The sequence below is a fragment of the Planococcus citri genome, chromosome 1 (assembly GCF_950023065.1).
Source record: "Planococcus citri chromosome 1, ihPlaCitr1.1, whole genome shotgun sequence".
In the NCBI taxonomy this organism is placed as follows: domain Eukaryota; kingdom Metazoa; phylum Arthropoda; class Insecta; order Hemiptera; family Pseudococcidae; genus Planococcus; species Planococcus citri.
This window is the reverse complement of record NC_088677.1, coordinates 67344457-67366412: the sequence shown is the minus strand read 5'-3', so window position 1 is coordinate 67366412 and position 21956 is coordinate 67344457. Positions and strand designations below refer to the sequence as shown.

General features: G+C 35.3%; 1 protein-coding gene across 2 annotated transcripts in view; it reads right to left on the bottom strand.

The window, feature by feature from the left end:
* LOC135833475 (uncharacterized) overlaps nucleotides 1-21956 on the bottom strand; it is a 147825-nt gene that overhangs the window by 82342 nt on the left and 43527 nt on the right. The window contains exons 2-5 of one of the 2 annotated variants that reach the window (XM_065347320.1): nucleotides 8918-9080; nucleotides 8450-8782; nucleotides 7602-7702; nucleotides 7305-7457 (exon numbers count right to left, since the gene is read on the bottom strand). The gene's annotated coding sequence lies outside the window, so the exon portion shown is untranslated. Of the gene's footprint in view, nucleotides 1-4895; nucleotides 5047-7304; nucleotides 7458-7601; nucleotides 7703-8449; nucleotides 8783-8917; nucleotides 9081-21956 lie in introns of those variants that run through there. The other variant, XM_065347321.1, reaches the window with a different exon arrangement.

Sequence of the window (21956 nt, the reverse complement as noted above, 5' to 3'; positions counted from 1 at the left end):
CTACAACCGGCGCCGGTTAATTAAAATCAACATAGCAGTTCGTTAGCAATCATCGGCCAATCGCCCGATCGGTCGTTGTCGTCGAAAGTCATTAACCAGCACGTAAGACAATTCACATGGGTGTCTGATTAGAGGATGTCCAGCTGCAAGGTTTGGATACCAACTACATAGGTACAATTAAATTCAGAAAACTTGTCCATTTTCAAACCTATAAGGGGTGAGGAGACATTCCACGTAAATTGAATCGAATTTCATGGACGAAAGAGAAACAGTTTTTTTTTTTAAATTCATTACGCGAGCCAAAATTTGAAAAACCTACAAAATATTGAAGAAAAAATGTCAAGACAATATGATGAAAAATGTAAAAAAAAAATCAGAAAATTAATTCAAATAGGTATCAGAAAAAAAAATATTGAAAAAGTAGGTACCTATTAATCAATTTATGAAAGAAATATTACGATATTTGAAAGAAAATGCCTAAAAGTAAAAAAATCAGCTTGCGATTTTGAAAAACATTTTTAAAAAATCTGAAATTTCCCCTCACAAAAAAAACAAAATTTGACAAAGCTGAAACGTTAAAATCATTCGAAATAATTTCTAAACCAACGCAAGAAAAAAACCTAAAAAAAATTGTTTAAATAAGCGTCCTAAAAACCACAAAAATGCCGATGAACATAGCTCACCTAATTTATTATCCTACCTACATAGTTGCTAGCACGAAAAAGCTTCGTAAATGATACTCGACGTTAGCGAGAAGCTGAAGACCCTAACTAAACACGTCAACGGTTATCTTATGATAAACGAATAAATAAATAATCATCACACGTTTGTCATTCTCATTCCAGAACCTAATACATATTGCAAGAGATCATGCCCACAGCGACGAGATTGCTCATCAGACAGCAGTAGTTCATGCAAAGGTAGCCAAATAACCGAAAATGTGCGACAAACTGCGCAAAATACCTCGTAGGTACTGACAATTATTGGTTAAAGAAATTTTCAAAATCACTCAGTTAAAGGCAGGAAATATGCCTGTGAGACTTTAATTTTATTCCTTTTCTCACGATTTACTACCAATAAGGTAAATTGCCAATAGCCGCCACATATTCAGATGTTTTTCACTTATTTTGCCTGCTGTTTTCTACCTGATGAATATTTTTGAATGGGAATGGTATCAACTTGAAGTTCCAATCTTGTGTAACATGTAGAGCTGTTTGTTTTCATTAAAATGTGAATTTTTGTATTTTTAAAATTTTTTCAAAATATTGCTTTTTTAACCCAATTTTGGCCACCCCAAAATTTCAGTTTTCCAATTACCGCCACTTATAAATTCTGAACTGAGTAAAAATCAATTATTTAAACACTTTGGAAATGAAAAAAAAATTGTTTTCAAGCAATTGTGCCACGTTGCCATGAGTAGATTGTTAAAAAGATGAGACTTTGGCTTTATTGGCTTTAGAATAAGGCCATAACAGTAATTTTAAAGATCACATTTCAGTTCAAAATAGTACCAAAATTGAAAAATGAGACAGGGGGTGTCACCTGGAGGATGGAGGGTGCAATTGCTTTTCTTGAGTGGGTGAAATTGTGGAATAAGATGTATAAAAACTGGCTCTTTTTTGCTTTCTGATCCAATTTTTTCAAAAAAAAATCACCCCTGATCGCTCAAACAGTTCTTTTGCACATCTTTATTCTCATAAAATACAATAATCACATGAAACGAAGAATTTTGATAAAATATGAATCAAATTATCAACTTAAATCTCATTTTGCCTCTCCTCAAAGAAAGTCTGGTTATATACACTACTAAAAAGTCTACAAAAATGAACTATTTCATAACAGAAGTGAGCAGTGATCAAAGTAAAGGTCATAAAAAGTTCAAAAATGGCACTTTTTGCTCGTGGGAAATGTTTTTAAATGAAATTAGGGTGGGTGGCGGCTATTAGAAAAGTTGTATTTTATGCTTTCCAATAGCCGCCATCGGAATATTTTCGCCATATTGGACACAAATGGAGTGATCAAGCAGTTAAAAATGACAAGCAGACTATCAGCTTTCCTCTCATACATTTAAAATTACAAATAAGCACGAATAAGTTGGTTCTACAAAGACATTAATATTTTTACTTTTCATCACATTTTCCTTATTAAACTTAAAAAATTTGAAAATGTTTGCGGCAGCAAATTTTCAAAAACAGTAAAACCATACAAGCGGGGATTATATAAAAATCAGGTGAGGAGGCAATGAAGGGGTATGGTTGAAAGTTTCTATTAGTGCAATCGGTGTTACCAAACAGCTAAACAAAACATTTTTATTCGTGTTTTTCTGACAAAGGTGGCGGCTATTGGGAGGGTGGCGGCAATTAGCAATTTACCTTATGTATTGATGGAAAAAATACGGTTTTTTTTTTCGTAAAAAAAACACACAAAAGTTCAACATTTCAATCCACGATAAAAGTAGAGCCTGTCCGCAATCTGTGCCGTGCCATGCCATGCTATGCCATGCCATCAGTACCATCGCTAGAGACCGAAAAACCAAACAACTCCTCCAATTACCCAAAATTACTATAATTTACCAGAAAATACCATAATTTACCAAAATTACTGTAACTACCAAAGATTACAGAAATTGATTTAAGATTTCTGTAACCACCCAAAACTAATAAAATTAAATTATACCCAAAATTACCATAATTTACCCATAATTACCCTAATTTACCAAAATTACCGCAATTTATCCAGAATTACTGTAATTTATTCATCCAAAATTACTGTGATTACCAAAAATTATGGAAATTCATTTAAAATTTCTGTAACCAGTTAACCACCCATGACCCAAAACTAATAAAATTTACATATACTCAAAATTACCATAATTTACCAAAAATTACCATAATTTACTAAAATTACTGTAATCACCAAAAATTACGGAAATTCATTTAAAATTCCTGTAACTACCCAACCAGAACTAATTAAATTACTGTGATTTACCAAAAAAATTTCGAAATTATCATAATTTACTAAAATTTTCTATCATTAGGCAAAATTACTGTAATTTTTCAAGAATTTTTGTAACTACCCAAAATTACTGTAATTTAACAACAATTTTCCAAAATTACTGAAAATTACCATAATTTACTTGAAACGCCTGTAATTACCAAACATTACCTAGGTACCGTTGTACCGTAATATACTCACAAATTTTCAAAATTACTCAAAAAGCCAAAATTGTCATAAATTTTGAAATTTACTTCAAATCTTTAAAATTACCAAAAATTACCACAATTTACCAAAAACTTTTCCAAACCTCTCTAAATTACTTACTGTAAATTTCCACAAATTCCTGTAACTACCAAAAAATTACCAAAAATTCCTAAAATTACTATCAATTCACCAGAAGAGTTACCAGAAGTAGGTACTCAAAGTTAGAGTCACATCACATACCCAAAATTACAGTAATTAATCGAAAAATTCCCAAAATTACACGGAAATACTTCAATTCTTGTAATAATTACCTAAAAATACCAAAATTACTCAAACTCTTAATCATATAGTTTACCAAAAATTACTGTAATTACTCAGATTTTCTGACCAACTAATTTCCAGAATTACTCAAAATTACTGTAATTATTCAATTTTAAATTCCTCTTGAGTCTTGTTACATAAAAAAATTCACCAAAATTCACTTGAAAATATCGTGTGCGATAGATTGATATTTCCTCATCCTGATCGATTTGTCCAATAACTTGAAAAATAAGTACTCCAACTTCGACCTCAACAAATGCGACAATCACACAATTTCAATAAGTTTCGTAATACATCCCAATTATTTAAAAACTTCTGAGAAGGACCTATAGCTACTCGCCTTCATGGAATAATTTATTCCGATTCGAAAATTTTAGAAACAAAGATAGCTCATAGTCAGTTGCGTCTTGCATTTGCGATTAAACTCGAATACGGATTGGAGAAGACGAAACCGCATAAAAATCGCAGAAGAGCTCCTCGACATAAAAGTATAAATAAGAAATCCGACTGTAATCGTTAAAACGATTTTAAACCAAGCGGCAATATTGGCCTCTGGTGGTACACACTTTATCTTTCTTCTGTACACTATACGAGCAGAGAATACCATTACCATTACACTTACACTAGCATAAGAGAAGAAAAAAAAAGATACGATATAATATAGTAAATGACACTCGGAATATTTTAATAAGAGAGCTTGAATTTCTCGTTTTGAGATTTATCTAACAAGTTCAATACACCGTACGAAAATAAAATACTTTGAAGTATTTTGGTGTTTTATAATTAATCTTGTTTTCTTTCTTCTCTTCTTCATCACGTAGTAGTATGTTTGCATCGTTTTTGGTCATTTCATTTTCATCAGAATTACATCTACTACCTCCACAATGTTCGATTCAGAATTACGTAATACTCGTACCGATTCGCTTTACTTAAAAGTAAAATCACATTACAACATTACACAATATGAATCATACCTCATACTCGCATATTTCCTTCGTACATCTACATACAAGTAGAGAAACCAAACGATTAGAGATGAACGTGTGGGTGGGCTAATTTTAAGAACCACTATACTAAATTAATACATAATGAATCATCTCCCAATGACTGGAACAGATTTTGGTCAAAACATGAAATGCTTTTACTCATTTTTTACCATAAAAACGAACAAATGCCATCCCATATCTATACACCGAAGCGCCGGAACGCGGAGATAACGATCTGGTCGATCGGTTCGATCGATTAATAATGCATTTTTTCAGACACTCGGCTCGTGTAATTGTATATGATTTAAATAAACACTAACATTGAAACAAAATCGTCTTCGAAGTATAACAGCGAAAATCGATAAACTAGAAAAATTAATAACAGACCTTGTGACAATATTTCGGAGAGTGTCACCGGTCACCGATTTCGATTCACAGGAAAACCAACAGATCACCGATATTCGAAACTCAGCACCGAATTAAATTCCAATCAATAGATATCACTAAAACAAACAAAACATCCACCAATAATGGAAATTAATAGGTAATTACTTTATATGTACTTGAACAAACGTACCTATGGAAAAAATCCGCGAACAAAAATTGACAAAAAGACTCTGAAGTTGAAACTATAAGCATTCGACACAATTGTACGAAAACCGGCATCGAATTGCACAACAATTAATTAGCATCACTAATACAACCGATAGATCGACAAATAGTAAAAGAAATTCGTAATTATTCTAATTAAACGAGCGAATAAAGTCAATAAAGAAGGACGCGAGCAAAATTTGACAAAAAAACGCCAAAACTGAATCACAAGGCCACCATTTTGGTTTTGTTATTGTGTAAAATTGGAAAGGTCATTGAAGTTTGTTTACCTAACAACTTTACCTATATTAATCGTTATCAGCAAAATCTTTTTAATCCAATCAAAAAACGTTACGCAAAAATACCTTATCAGTCATCACTTTCGTTTTTCAATTTTTTTTAACAAAGTTTTTTTTTCATTTTGAATTTGAATTAAATTAATTATGTAGGTACTATTACTCGGAATTTTATTACGTTTGGGCAAATAAGCGTTGAATAATATTTTAAATTCTGATTCAAGTGCATTTCCGGAAGCAATCCAGTTTATAAAAAATTACAACGAATGAAATAAAGGCACCTCACACAATTCATATGATTTCAAAAATCCTACAGTATAGCGACAACTTTAAAGAATTAAATTGAGAATAGATTAAATTGGCACCCATATCGCACACCAATACCTATTGGAAATTATCAGCGTGAAAAGTACGCTGTACAATATTCCCAATAAGTTTCTGAAATAGCCAACTTACATTTTCTCTTCTTCTGCATCGAACTTGAAATGTGGAAAAATCTCGTTAATACCTACATTAGAAGTTAAATATAACTTTCAGGAGAAAATTTAACCGATCACGAATACCTTCGGAAGTTCGGAATCGGTGAATAATTCAATTCAGATACCTACGCAAGAAAAGGAAAACTTTCCATAACACGATTACAAACAGAGGAGACAGTAGCAAATTCAAATGTTTATGACAACTACCTATGTCCTCCTATTATTACATTTTCCACGCATCAATCAAAAATCAATCATAAAAAAATCTAAAATTAAATACGATCGTATTCGCTCGTCATTAAGAAAGTATAAACGATCTAAGAATTCGAAAAATTTTCTCATAAATCGTAGGTAGGTATATCATTTACAAGTTGATAATTATCGCATCTAGTTCGTCCTGTTATTATCATTACATCGAATATTAATATTAGTCGGAAATTAATTTTTGTAATTCTCCATTTCTTCGCTAAAAAAATAACGTAATTATCGGTAAGTATAGATGAAATTGTAAAAGGAAACGCCAAATAATTACAACTTTACGTAGCAGCTTTTCCAACATGTACTAAACCGTATTATAGATACCTACCTACGTTATAAATTGATGACATCGATGTAGAAGTGGGTAATCGTCACGTTGTTTAATATTTATTGGAAATTAGTTCAAGTGATTCGAACTGTGTTATTCTATACGTTAGATAAACGTTGGTTTCTAATTCAAAATCAAATTGTAAAAGGGGTAAAAGAATGATACCAGTTAATTATATCTTATGCAAATTTCCATCTAATACGTAAAACTTGAACGATTCAATTCTCGAATATCAGAGCTACACATAAAACCTACGTATAGAGATATACGATAGCCGTATATTAAACTCGATCGAAGCCTACCATTAATGGAGAAATTATCGAATATTTTGAAAAAGGTATAGTATTAGTTTGCCATAAAGTACGCAATATATAACTTTCCACGTACTGACGATCGAATAGCAAGAACCAATTTCAACTTGGAAGCCAACACCAGTGGCAGTGGCAGTAGTAGTAGTAGTAGTAGTAGTAGTAGTAGCTAAACACAATAATATAAAAGCACAAGCACACACAACTCGATCGCGCTATAAAGCAAACGAGCTTAGCGTACTCGTCAATGAAATATTTTTTTCCATTTCGACAATAAACGTTAACAAAAAAACATAATAAATACGGAAAAATAAGGAAAACGGTAATAAAAATGATTAACGAAAGTGAGTATTTTTTTGTAGGTACTCTTTCGTTCGAGCATTTCGAACCTATTTCGAGCAACCCCTGCAATAAATTCCTAATCTACTACAGCGCGTTCTTCTTGGCTCAACTTGCACCGCGGTAGTAGGTATAGAAAAATCCAATCCACAACCTAGAACGAGAATTTAAATCTGCAGGAATTCTTAATTACTTACCACGAACGAGTTACTATTTTATTGACGCCGTTCAATTTTACTCGAGAATGAGAAAAAATACAGTTAACCATATCAACATTGGGATTCGTGATTCAAGATTTGCTTTAGCGATAGCGAGAACGAGCTTCTGTCAATTAACTCTAGGTATCCTACCTATAAAGACGAATACCGAGCATGGTAAAAATTCGTAGGTATAATTGAATTTTTTATGACGACGTATCGGATCATTTTTCCAAATATCTATGTAAGCTCGTACTTTACATTTTCAACATGAGACTTTATAAAACGATTACTTACAAAATGAACATAGGTTGTTTTAATTCTTGGAACCATGGTAATTATTTTTCTGAAGACAACAATTCGATGTAATTATAACGTTCTTTCGATTCGGTTTTATTCTGAAACAAACACACACACGCTTATTTATTAATATAGATTGTTTTTTACGTGAATTTACACATTGTTGTACATTATGAAAATTCTAGTGATAAAATTAATACCAGCTTAATTACGTATTACAGAACGAAATAGAATAGTATATTCGAAACGTGGTCGTATATATAAAACTCGTGCCATGCCTACCCATTAACCACCTGCTGTATACATCTAAGAAATTACCCTTTAATTTCCAATGGAAAATGAATTTCCAAGCACGCGTCATTCAGATTGTAAATATTTAATGTAAAAGCTGCCGGTTTTTATACGCTTTTAATTTATACGATATAAGGAACAAGCTCTCGGCGCGCAGAATGAGTAATTAGAGCTTTTTATAAACGATTCAATTCGTTCATCAGTTATTCACAGTCGAATTTAAACAACAACCAAAATATCAAATTCTAACACGAAGTAAAAATAAATAAACAAAAGTACCTACTCGAAGAAAAATTCCCAACCTATGCACGCCATCATCAAAAACCCCTTCGACCAATGAGAAAACCGATCAACATCGAATAAACGGCGAAAAAATAAAGAGAAGAAAAGAATCATGAATAAATGACTTCAACCAACGTTTAAGATGTCACTTATCGAATGTCATTTTTACATAAACGCCATTTAAACTGACAAACTACATGAAAAAGTACCCGTCTAGTACGATATTTCGTATTATTGAGAAATTCAAATTTATTATGTATCTACGCATTCACCTTGATGTTATATATTTAAATATAATGTTAAATTCATAAAGAATTTAACATTCGGATCGGTTTCGCTCCGATTTTCAATTTCGTCCCGGCTGCTTCGGCTTCATCTTTGACTCGGAGTTCTTCTCCGGTGGTGTCTTCTGTCTTGTCTTGTTGATAACATCGTGGTATAAATTGCTTAATTGTGTTGACAATATTCCATATAGACTACATCAACGCGATGAGGAATTACGCCCGTCTACGTGTATTAGGACCATTTTCGACGTTAATATTGACGCTCGTCGTCGCGGTTATATTTGTCATTTTCGTTTGCGGTTTTGTCATATTATCGTACACCTGTTGGAGGAAAAGGCGATAAAGATGACTTGATTTAAGCTACCTACGAAGTCGACACTCGACAGCCCGGATGGGGAGTTGTCGATTCAATAGAAATACCATAGTGGATGGAATTTGATGAGAAATTTAACGTACGGTACTACTGTTGAGTATCAGCGAACGAAGCTGTATAGGCAAAGTTTCCACAAGTTATTAATTATTGTTGTCGACTGAAGTATGACGCGGTTTTCTTCATTTTCTTCATATCGGAGAGAGACAGCAGATGAGGTATCGACTGCGGAATATGTATTTCTGAATTCTGTAAAAATAAAAATTGAAAATAAAAATTACTGTATGTCTATGTAGGTATTTAATTAGGTACTTTAATTACGTAAAATGAAACTGTACTTTGAAACTAGCTTTAGTTTTAGAATGAATGCTGGATAGGAATTGAGCATAGCTGGGCTAGAAGGCTTGCTATAAAATGGTGAAATTCGGATTCAGGGGGATAATATCAGGTTCAAGACTAATTTCAATCATTGTTACGGACTAAGTCCTTTTTTTTTTTTTTTTAATAAATTTCCTTTCAAAAAATCACACAAATTATTGATTTTAAAAAAAAAAATTCACCATCATCATCATGTTTCAAAAGTTCACAGCTTCCGAGTTTAACGAGCGACAAAATTTATTTATTTTTATTTTTTTATAATTAATACATTAACTAGAAATCAAATCGAAGTCTAAGACTACAACTTTCATTCAAAATTTCAAAATTTGATTTATAAATCGAAAGAATTTCATTTCAAATGCTTGACATGTTTATGAAATAGTTTCAAACCACCAACATCTTATCCAACTTCCTTTTCATTGATGAAAATATCGCCACAACGCAAATTACTCGTAACTACATAAATACGATTTCAACGAGAAGTATGTAGTATTTTTACACCTCACGTTTTAGGAATTATTTAGTCACATGGCTCTCAACAGGTTATAAATTATACAGCAAGTTGGCGTGAAACTCAATTTTTTTAATGCGATGACTAGGTTACTTTTAAAATAAATATATTGCGATCATAATGCGCGTAATTGTCGTCTCTTTGCATCCGGTGGGAGTCATCTGGACTATTCATATTCTCGCAATAATAATATCATAAACTGAACACACCATCTTATACTCGTTGTCTTTTCTTTTAGTCTGTCGAGTGTCGAATTCGCGTATATTACCAGAGTTATCATAATACACTACATATAAACGTGTGTACCTATGTAAATAATTTGCATACTATTATGGATGTGTACCTGGAGGAGTACTATACCAGTATTGTTTTAATTATCGGTTAGTCCGAAGGATGGATTTAAATACAAGTACACGATTATTAGATTTTAATCTTACATGTGACGCGTTGTAATGGAAAAATAATGGTAAAAATACTTCATCCCGCAACACTGAAAGATGATTGCGAATGAACATATACATAACAAGCTCCGCATCAGTGGTAAATTAATGAATCACGACGAATAACAATATTAATTCTAGTAAACCGGTGATTTCCGTTGAATTCATATTTAACTAATTACGTAATTTGGTATGAAATTTGACAATTGTCCAAGATTTTACGGCCTCATTGTACAAATGTACACGCAATAACAAAGATCAAATTAGGTTAAAGCAACGAGTAATACCAACTAGCACCAATAGACCAGCATCAAAGAGTACATTCAGCGTGGTATTTACTATTTCGGTAGATAAAAATCATTTCATTCGATACGACGACGACTGTACTGTAGGGATAGGGAAATTATATTCGTGAAAATTGTGATTGATGCGTAGCGAACGGCGGCGGTTGTACGAGACCAAGTGGCGTTAATATATCATAGAACTGGTGCCAAAGATAGCATAAGCACCGACCTCTCCTGGGCCTCGGGCATTGGCACGCGAGTTGTCTGCCCTGCTGTATAACGACGTGCGACTGGGTCACTAGACACGATGGCTATAGGTATCTTGCGTTCGACTGCTACTTAATCTCGCGGTATAATTACGCGGATAATTGCCCTCGCCAAGATCGTTGGTTTGGGGTGCTTCGGCGGAGGCGATTTCGAATGGGTTTTTGATACGGTACGAGTGGTTGACTGGTTGCTTCATTGAGCTCTTGAAGGGGCAGGCTTCCGTTGAAAACAGTCCAAACGATGAGCCAAAGAGTGATTGTGCTTTTTTTTATTCTTGCTAAGTCCTAAGCTTTGATTATATATTACTTCGTAAGAAGCTGGTCCCAATAGACTATACATTGAGGATGTGATTCGATTCGAATGAATGATTATAAGATAGGAGTCGAAACGAGAGCATTATTCCATTTTAAAAAGAGTTCTTGAGTGAAATTTCACTTCACTTTCCACGATTTTCGTGTTAGGTATTTTAGTTTGATTTTTGACAATATCAAAGTGGTTTCAGCAATATTTTAGGTAATTGCATTTTTTAACCAATTTTTTGTTAATCTAATAATTTTCTTACCAAAGTCACTATCATGAATTTTCACTCCATTTTCTACGATTTCCGAGCCATTTTTGTCAATTTTCTCAATATTTCGAGGGCCATTGAAGGGGGGGGGGAGACAAAGGGGACAGTTATTTTATCATTTATTTTTCTTCACACTTAATTTCCATATCTAATTCAAGAGAATTCCATTCATTTTCTGTAAAATGTTGTCAATTATTTTGAATTTTCTTCAAGTTTTTATTTTCTGTTGAATATCGCCATTTTTTTTTTATAGTAAAATTTTACGTCATTTTATGAAAATTTCTAAAATTTTTGAATTTTGCTTCAATTGGTGACGAATCCTGCCATTTCTGCATGTTTTCTAATAATTAAAAAAAAAGTCAATAGTTTGTGTAATTTCTTAATTTTGGACTCAATGCGCTTGAAAATTGATCAATAAATTAATCAATCGTTCGTGAATGATTCACTAAAAGAATTGGTTAGCACTTTAGATTAAATGAATCAATTCGTTCGTGAATAATGTACTAAAAAAATTGATTAAATGAATCAATTCGTTCGCGAACGAATCACTTATTTGAGTCAATTTGTTCGTGAATGATTCGCCAAAAATGGATTAATTCGTTCACGAATTAATTAATCCGATCGAGAATAATTCGCCAAGAAATCAATCAATTTGTTCAATCATCAATCGTTCGTGAATGACTCGACTCACTTCGCATGAAAGCAGATCAATAAATTAATCAATTCGTTCGTGAATGATTCACTGAAAAAGTTGATTAAAGGAATCAATTAGTTCGCGAACGAGTCACATATATGAATAAACTCGTTCGCGAATGAATCACTAAAAATTGATCCATTCATTCGTGAATGATATAGTACAAAAATTGATTAAATGAATCAATTCGTTCGCGAATGAATCATTAAAAATTAATCCATTCGTTCGTGAGTGATATAGTAAAAAAGTTGATTAAATAAATCAATTCGTTCGCGAACGAATCACTTATTTGAATCAATTTGTTCGTGAATTATTCGCCAAAAATGAATCAATTCGTCCACGAATTAATTAATCCGTTCGCGAATGATCTGCCAAGAAATCAATCACTTTGTTCAATTATCAACCAATCGTTTGTGAATGACTCGACTCACTTCGCATGAAAGCAGATCAATAAATTAATCAATTCGTTCGTGAATTATTCACAGAAAAAGTTGATTAAATGAATCAATTCGTTCGCGAACGAGTCACTTATATAAATCAGTTTGTTCGTGAATGGTTCGTCAAAAATTAATCAATTCGTTCGTGAATGGTATGGCAAAAAAATTGATGAAGTGAATCAATTCGTTCGCGAATGAATCATTAAAAATTGATTCATTCGTTCGTGAATGATATATGTACTAGTAAAAAAGGTGATTAAATGAATCAATTCGTTCGCGAACGAATCAATTATTTGAATCCATTTGTTCGTGAATAACTAATTAGCCAAAAATTAATAAAATCGTCCACGAATTAATCGGTTCGCGAATGATTCGCCAAGAAATCAATCAATTTGTTCAATCGTCAATCATTCGTGAATGACTCGACTCACTTCACTTGAAAACAGTAGAGCTGTACAACAGCCGGTATTCGGAAACTCGGATGTTTAAGCATCCGAGTTTCCGAATACCCGGTTGTCAACCGGATTCCGGGAATCCTTTGTTTTTTTTTTACTGTTTCTGTGACTTTTTTTTGGAATTCGAATCTCTGCGTTGGAAAAGTCACAGAAACAGTAAAAAAAAAACAATGGATTCGGCGAATCCGGGTGTCATCCGGTTAATCGGTTAAAGCAGTAACCGGATGGCATATTCCGATTTCATTCCGATTATCCGGTTGTTGTACAGCACTAGAAAACAGATCAATAAATTAATCAATTCGTTCGTGAATGATTCACAGAAAAAGTTGAATAAATGAATCAATTCGTTCGAGAACGAGTCACTTATTTTAATCAATTTGTTCGTGAATGATTGGCCAAAAATGGATTAATTAGTTTATGAATTAATTAATCCGTTCGCGAATGATTCGCCAAAAATTAATCAATTCGTTCGTGAATGATTCACTAAAAAAATTGATCAAATGAATCAATTAGTTCGCGAACGAGTCACTAATTTATGAATTATTTCGTTCGTGAATGATTCTAAAAATTAATCAATCCTGAATTCGTTCGTGAACGATTTACTGAAAAAATTGATCAAATGAATAAATTCGTTCACGAACGAGTCACTTATATGAATCATTCTGTTCGTGAATGATTCGTGAAAAACCAATCAATTCGTTCGCGAATGAATCGCTAAAAATTAATAAATCTGTTCGAAACATGATAATGATGGCGTTATGTTAGGCTTGAAACTAGCAGTCTTCGTTCGCGAACGATTCACCAAAAATTAATCAATTCGTTCGTGAATGATTCACTTACAAAAAAATTGATCAAATAAATCAATTCGTTCGCGAACGAGTCACTAATATGAATCATTTCGTTCGCGAATGATTTCAAAAATTGATCAATTCTGAATTCGTTCGTAAATGATTTGATTTACTAAAAAATTGTCAAAATTGATCAAATTAATCAATTCGTTCGCAAACGAGTCACTTATATGAATCATTCCGTTCGTGAATGATTCACCATAAATTAATCAATCCGTTCGCGAATGAATCACTAAAAATGAATCAGCCTGTTCGGAAGTTCGAGTTCGCGAATGATTCACCAAAAATCAAACAATTTGGTCAATCCTTCTCAATTATTATCAATTGTTGTAATTGACACGATTGCTTCGCTTGAAAACAGGCCAATTTCTATCAATTCGTTCGCAATCGCAAATGACTTCAAAATTTGTCATTTTCAATTTCAGTGATTATGTAGGACTAATCGTATATTCGAATAATAATAAACACATCGAGAAATAAACGGAAATATATTCGTTATAAAAATATAAAAATATCATCAATCAAGAATATCATCGAAGTCGCGTCTATAAACTAAATCAACGAGGTAGTAAACAGGAGAGCACCCGGATAAGAAGAACAGCCAGGTAAGTATCGCATCGAAGCTGAGATTACTCCCAGTACTGCCAACGCCAACACACCCCTTTAATCTTAGCGGAGAGGCGGAGATCAATAACGTACATCGTAAACATAGGAACTAATGGAACTATCATCTTCGAATTAATAATGGCCTGAAATACAAAAATTATGTTACATATTGAGCAGACAGCTGCAATGTTCTTGAAATCGACCTGAGGCAAGAGCTTTCGTGAGGGCATCAGCCGGCTGATCTTCCGACTTAACGAATCTCAAAATAATCTTGTTACCCTTGACAAAATCTCTAACTATGTGATAATTGAGTTTAGCTATATGCCTGAGCTTGGGAGCTCCAGTTGTTTTAGCGATAGCGAGAGCAGGCTGACAATCACTATGAATGAGAGCTGGTCCATGTCTATTCTTCGTTAAACGTTCTAATAAATCTACCGTAATGACAGCATCCTTCGAACACATGGATAGAGCGAAATATTCCGCTTCAGCTGAGGAACCCGCTGGTACCGACTGTTTTCTCGTACGCCAAACAACCGGATCACCGTACGCTCGCACAAAATAGCCTGTAATAGAGCAACCTTCTTCTCCAGTCCCTAACGACGCATCGGTGTACGCATCTACAAATACACCTTCTTTCTTAATCACCCCTCTATAAGTTAGCCCTAGCTCTGCCGTTCCTTTCAGATACTGAAGAATTCTCTGAGCACGTTCCCAGTCTTCGGGCTGAGGATTACTTTGATGTTGACATAGCACATTCGTAGCGAACATAATATCTGGTCTAGTACCGTTGGCTAGATGTAATAACGAGCCAGTAATTTCCCTAAACAAAGACTTGCCAGGCGTAGGCTTACCAGGATTCCATTCCGGTGTTTTCTTCTCTGACTTACTTTTCTTTTCACAATTTCGAGTTAAAGCTGGAGTATGAACAGCTGGCAAATTCAACGCGTTAAAGCGTTTCAACACACAATTAATAAAACTAGTTTGAGTCAAAGTCAACGTTTGATATTCTTCCGATCTAGCAATTTCCAAACCAAGAAACTTTTTAGGAGAACCTAACTCTTTTACTTGAAATTCCTCTTTTAAACGTCTAATCGTCTCAACAATCTTATCTTTACAATTACCTGTGATTAGGAAATCGTCTACATAAAGTACTAAAATTACCACCAAATGTTTCCTTCGCCAGATATACACGCATGGCTCATTTGGATGATTGGTAAACTGCATTTTCTTGGCTGCTTCATCGAACCTACGAAACCAAGTTAACGGACTAATCTTGAGCCCATACAAAGCACATTTTAAAGCACAAACCAGGCCTTCATCAACTTCCATTCCTTCAGGCGGATGCATATATACCGTAGTTTTCAATCTGCCATTAAGAAAGGCAGTAATAACATCTAATTGAATAATCGACCAACCTTCTTTATTTGCAAGCGCAAGAATTACCCTAACTGTGTGTTTACTAGCCACCGGAGAGTACACATCTCCTATATCGTACACTTCTCTATCTTTGAATCCACGTATAACCAAACGTGCCTTATATCGTATTGAAGAATCATTCTCGTTAGTTTTCCTACAAAATACCCATCTAGAATCTAAGATATTCACCCCTTTGGGCGGTACAACTAAATCCCACGCATCATTTCTTTCTAAAGACGCCATTTCATCTTCCATGGCTTTTATCCAATACTCACGATCAGTACGGTCTAAAGCTTCAGCGTAAGTCATTGGATCCTTTTCATCTTCGAGTAAGCATGCACGTAATGCTGTAACACGATCAAAAGCTAAAAACGTATCGTTAGACGAGTCATCAAAAATCACAGTTTCTTCGACGTTCTCAATGTCAAATTCATCAGAGTCATCGTTTTGACCACTAGTACTTGGGACAACATTCAATTCACCAGAAGTCTTGCTGGGTACTTCTACACTTACCTCTTCGTTGGTAGTTTCTCGTTCTACCGTGTCGTGCCAGTTAATATCAGTTTCAGTTTCGTCTGAACTAAAATCGAAAACAACATCTTTACTTTTCAATAAATCTCTATACGTAATATTTTCAATAAACTCAACATCTTTACGTTCTATAATTTTCCTCGAAGGTAACAAAATTCGATAACCACTTCTAGTATTGTTCAAAACTACACCTCTAATACCTCTTTCATCAAATTTCTCATAATCCTCTCTAGTTTTCTTCGGAATGGCCAGACAACCAAACCGGCGTATAAACGATAAATCAGGAGTTTCACCACAAAATACTTCATAAGGTGTCTTAAAACCGTTCGATTTGTGAGGAGTTCGATTGTAGATATAAACAGCCTGAGATATAGCATGGTCCCACAAGGACATTGGGATTCCCGAATCGCTCAGCATCGCTGTTGTCTTTTCGCGCAAAGTCCGATTGATTCTTTCTGCAACACCATTATGAGTTGGGGTATCCGGTTCAGCTACCTCTATCTCAATCTTCTCCTGTTTCAATAACCTTCCCATCTCACCTGAATATTCGGTACCTCCGTCCGTACGTAAGTACCGTACCTTAACATCTTTTCCCAACATTCTACGCATCTCATCTAAGTACTTTCTAAAGCAGTCAGCTGCATCACTTTTATAACACATCACAAATACCATTGCGAACCTCGAGAAATCATCTATAAATGTTATCACATACCTACGTTTACCTGGGAATGATAGAGGTGTTATAGGGCCCATCACGTCAGAATGAACTCGTTGTAAAGCTATCTTACTCCGCTGACGTTTCTTCTTCGAAGGGTTCCTGTGAACCTTAGCTAACGCACAAGGTTGACAATCCATAATATCCTTACCAAAAGTTACATTTTTCAAAATCACCATCTTCGATTTATATAGTTCAAGATAACCTAGCGAAGCGTGCGCCAATCTCGTATGCCATAGAAGACCCAAGTTTTCACGAATCGTCGGAAGCGTTGGACTTGGACCTCCTCCATCAGCATTAGCTAACATAGCCACTTCATTTGGATTACGAACACGCAGATCACTGACCCAGAACGGAGATTGAAACTGAGCTCTAATAATTATGTCACCAGAATTTCCATCTCTGATATAAAAATATAGCGAACTTCCATCAAATGTCGCACCTTGTTGTACCAGCTGCCGTAAACTCAGCAGATTTTCAGAAACTTCTGAAGAATATAAGACATTTGTAAAAGTAATTGGCTTACCTAAAGCAGTGTAAGTATGAAACTCACCTAACTCCTCTATACTCAGAACAGACTCCTGTCCTTTCTTAGCGCAATCTATTACCGCTGGTTTACTCAACTTTCTTACCTTGGAGAGAATTCGCCGCTCATTTGTCAAATGATAACTTGCCCCAGAGTCGATTATAAAATTGACTGACAGTACTGCTGTCATGAAACACTTACCCGCCGAGTTAAGGCAGTCGTCAGGATAATAATACTTCGAATTTAATTCGAAATTTCTATCGCCTCGGACCATCATAGATTTTCCACCGCTATCGCCTTTCCCTTGACCGGACCCAGATTTACCAGACTTTTCATCGGATTTACGCTCGGGGCAGTTCTTCGCAATATGATCGGTTACTTTTCTGCAGCAGTAGCAATAAGACCCATTCGTCTTGCAGTCTTTCATCGCATGACCTCTCATGTTACATTTTCGACACCTTCCATAATGGTTGCCTTCGGATGAGTTATGGTTCTGATAGGAATCTCTCGAGTCGTAATTGCGCTGATAGGAACCACGTCGATTGTCTTCACGTTCACATCTCTCGCCACGTCGATCGTCGAATTGCTCACGTCTATCGCCACATCGATCTCGATCATCGTATTGTTCACGTCGCTCCCCACGTCGATCGTTGTTTTGTTCACGTCTATCGCCACGTCGATTGTTTCGTAAATTTCTTCCTCTTCCATTCGAGTTCGAAGAATTGGCAGAGGCAAAATGAACCCCTGTTGAAGCCGCCGTTGAGGTTACTGCCTTGAGCTCCTTCTCAGTCGCCTCTTCGTCACATAGCCATTTTTTGATCATCTGGTAGTTGGTTTTACTCGTTCGGTTGGACATCGATATGTCACTGCGCGCCTTCTTTATTTTATGTAACAGCATACTCTTTTTGAAATCGTCCGTCCACACCATGCCTGCTTCTTTACTTCGTTCGAATAAATCCTCCAATTGCCTGGTAAACTTCGACGGCTCGTCAATAAACGGTTCAAAACGTAAGTTCGTGATTTTCTGAAAGAGAGCTTCTCGTAAGTTCTCCGATATTGGCAGTTTCTCATTATCCAACCATTTTATGATTTCGGCCGGTTCCCTGATGTTTTCGACTAAACGCTGGTGGTGTTCGTCAAGGCGACCTACTATGAGTAAACGAGTAGTCGCTTTCCGAATGGAGTCATCGAATCTTGTATTCGGTCGCGGAACTGAAGCATCCACAATATCATTAAGTCTGCGTACTCTTAATTCGTCAAACAGCATCTGCCGCCAATTTCGGTAGCTACTTTTCTCCGTCAGCTTATAATCGATGTTCGGTAACATAGAATTGAAGGGTAGCGGAGCACATCCAATATTTCCCACCGGTGGTGGCATCGGTACTGCGGAGGCACCCGTTGACATGATAGGTTGCCTTAAAGATGCGGATGTGGTGCTACTCGAAACCACATTTGCAGCAGTGGTATGTAAATTCACCAATTTATGAGCTGTCACATAACGACCAGCAGGTTTACTAAACGTTGTCACCGTAAGTCGCGGCATATCAGATGCGCTGGATGTAATTGATACTGATATCGGAACTGCCGAAGTCACCGGAACAGCAGATGTCACCGGAGGTGGTGGTGGTGGCGGCATGAAAAAGTAGTTTGGCAAATTGCCCACTAACGAAATCGGATTCGCATTCGAAATCGGATTAGAAATCTGATTACTTACTGAGCTGCTCACAGGAACACTGATTGTTGATCGCATAAAACTTTCCAGCTCAGCTTTGATACGATCCACTATAGGATTTATTATAGCCTCCATCTTGTCCGAATGAAGTTTACACAAGTACACAATCACTACCGAAATGTTAAAAAACAAGCAACGAATCGAAACCTACGCTTCTGTCTACCATGTAGGACTAATCGTATATTCGAATAATAATAAACACATCGAGAAATAAACGGAAATATATTCGTTATAAAAATATAAAAATATCATCAATCAAGAATATCATCGAAGTCGCGTCTATAAACTAAATCAACGAGGTAGTAAACAGGAGAGCACCCGGATAAGAAGAACAGCCAGGTAAGTATCGCATCGAAGCTGAGATTACTCCCAGTACTGCCAACGCCAACAGATTAAAATTTGTGAGGAGAGGGGAAGGGTGTCGAGAATCTACATTTTTTAGCATCCCCCTATTCTCTGGAATTTTAAAAATACATTTTCGTAATCTCAATCAAATGTACCTATCCTCGCAACCGATCAAAATGTATTAAAATTTTGCGCTGGTTTTGAAAATGGTGCAACTTCTTGATGTTTTGTATACTTCAAAAATTTATCGATTAACGATTCAATTGCCAACAAATGTGAACTTATTATAATTCAGATTTACAGGACAGGAATGAAATGAATTGAAGCCATTTATTACTTACAGTTTATTTGATTGTGAAAAATATTATATAGAAATTATGTACCTACTACCTACTGTTCGCCGTTGAAAAAAAAATCGTGTTTTCGTACGTAACAAAACATTTAGTTGCATAGGTATGTATTTTGACAAAAATTGAAATACGGTTTTCAAAATTGTATATAAAAATACCAACAAAATTCTCATTGTTTGAATCTCTTCGTTTTGGAGTTGAAGTACGAATCATCTTGATTTTCGCGAACTCAAACGCAAAATATTGATCTATTTCGATAGATTGCAAAGTTATCTTAATAATCTTCGTTGAGATTACAATTATTCAGTTAGAAAATCCCAGTTTTAGATGTTAAAAATTTCTGTCCCTTCGAATTGCGTGGTGCTGTGCTTGAAAATACATAATATTGAAAAAAAATTGGGAATCACAGGGAGCATTAACCCGTCCTTCTCCAGCTTCCTTCAAGACTCCTATTTCTCAAATCAGAATATTAATTTAAATTCGTAAATTAATGATTCTTGAATCAGAAAAATTTTTGTTAGTATTCAAAAATTTTTGGACCCTCAACCTCTCTCATCCATTTGAAGACCTAAGAAGTAAAAACGATAAAAAAATATTCGAAAGTGGGGGAAATATTGATTCACAAAGGTTTGAGGCACTCAGCACCCCCTTCTCTCCTCCTTCCAGTTTGTTTTAAGATCATTATAAGTACCCATATTCCAAGCGTAAGTAGTTGAATTTGCCTCGATTTTGTATTCAAACGAAATCTTTTATTAGGGGAATATTCGCTATTTCCAACAATTTTAGGACACATAACCCTTGTCTCAAATAACTCCATAAAAATAAACTTATTCCCCGATGCTCACTTCGCACAAATTTCCAAGTTAAGGATCAAAACATCAATTTACTGGTAGGTACCTGACTTTTCACCACACACGACAAATAAAATAATTCAGCTTTCAAAAAAAGGAAAAAAGAACAACGACCTTTTTCAAAACGCAGGTATCAGATACGTAGGCAGCAGGTAAGTAAACTAGCAGCAACAAAGGTCTGGCCCAAAAACGTAAGTAGGTAGGCTAACCCTTCATTTGGCATTCACGCTACTGTGAGCCGGACGATTTAGGAGTAAAAGTTAACTGTACGAGTATAAAACGTTCAATCTGTCATAGTTCTATGACACGATGACATGAAAAATACTCGTAGATAGAAAGAGGCATAAACGATTTGAACTTTGCCTTTTAATTTTTAAACACCCCTCGCTCTCCGTAACATCAACCGCGCAAAACAGATACACATAACAACGGACGAAGGGTTTTGAAATTTCGAAAATACGGTCGTCGGTGGGTCGCGTCGGAGCCGCACCGACAAACGGCGAGCATTTTTAATCCACGTGTTTTCGTCAGAGAGACAGAGAGAAAGGCGAAAAGAAAGAGCGCTTTTTTGAGGCGAACTTTATAGCGTGTAAATTCATCTGCGCCTATATTTGCGAATTGCTGCGCGCATTCAAACAATATTATATATAGTAATGCTGAAAGATGTTTGACCCAGCGGTATAACAAACCAGCATGAAAATCGATAATTTTCGACACAAACATTAAATGTTTTAATCGCGTAATCATTGCACATAGCCGTGTATAGGAAAAAGTAACCGCGAGAAAAGCTCATTATGCAAATGTACTGCGTCCCCGGGTCCCTTTGCCTCGTACACCGTACCCTTTTTCTTACACTCGAGCGTGGTTTTATTTATTGCTGCGATTCTCTCGTTCTATACGACTAGCTGGATGTACGTATCTTTCTACGCGCCGTCGATATAATTCGACAATCGATCAATTATTCAATTAAGACAGACGTAAAGTGATAGATTTCGGTTTTGGTATTGGCAAATTAATCGCGATAATTCGCCTGCACCGATGAATTATTCAACTTGGTTCCCTCTTCTCATCCCCTAGTCGACTTTACTTTTCGCGATTTGACAATAGAGATAAGATTGACTGAGAGTTCATGTAGAATAGTTAACGAGTCGTCCGCCTGTATAGGTATATA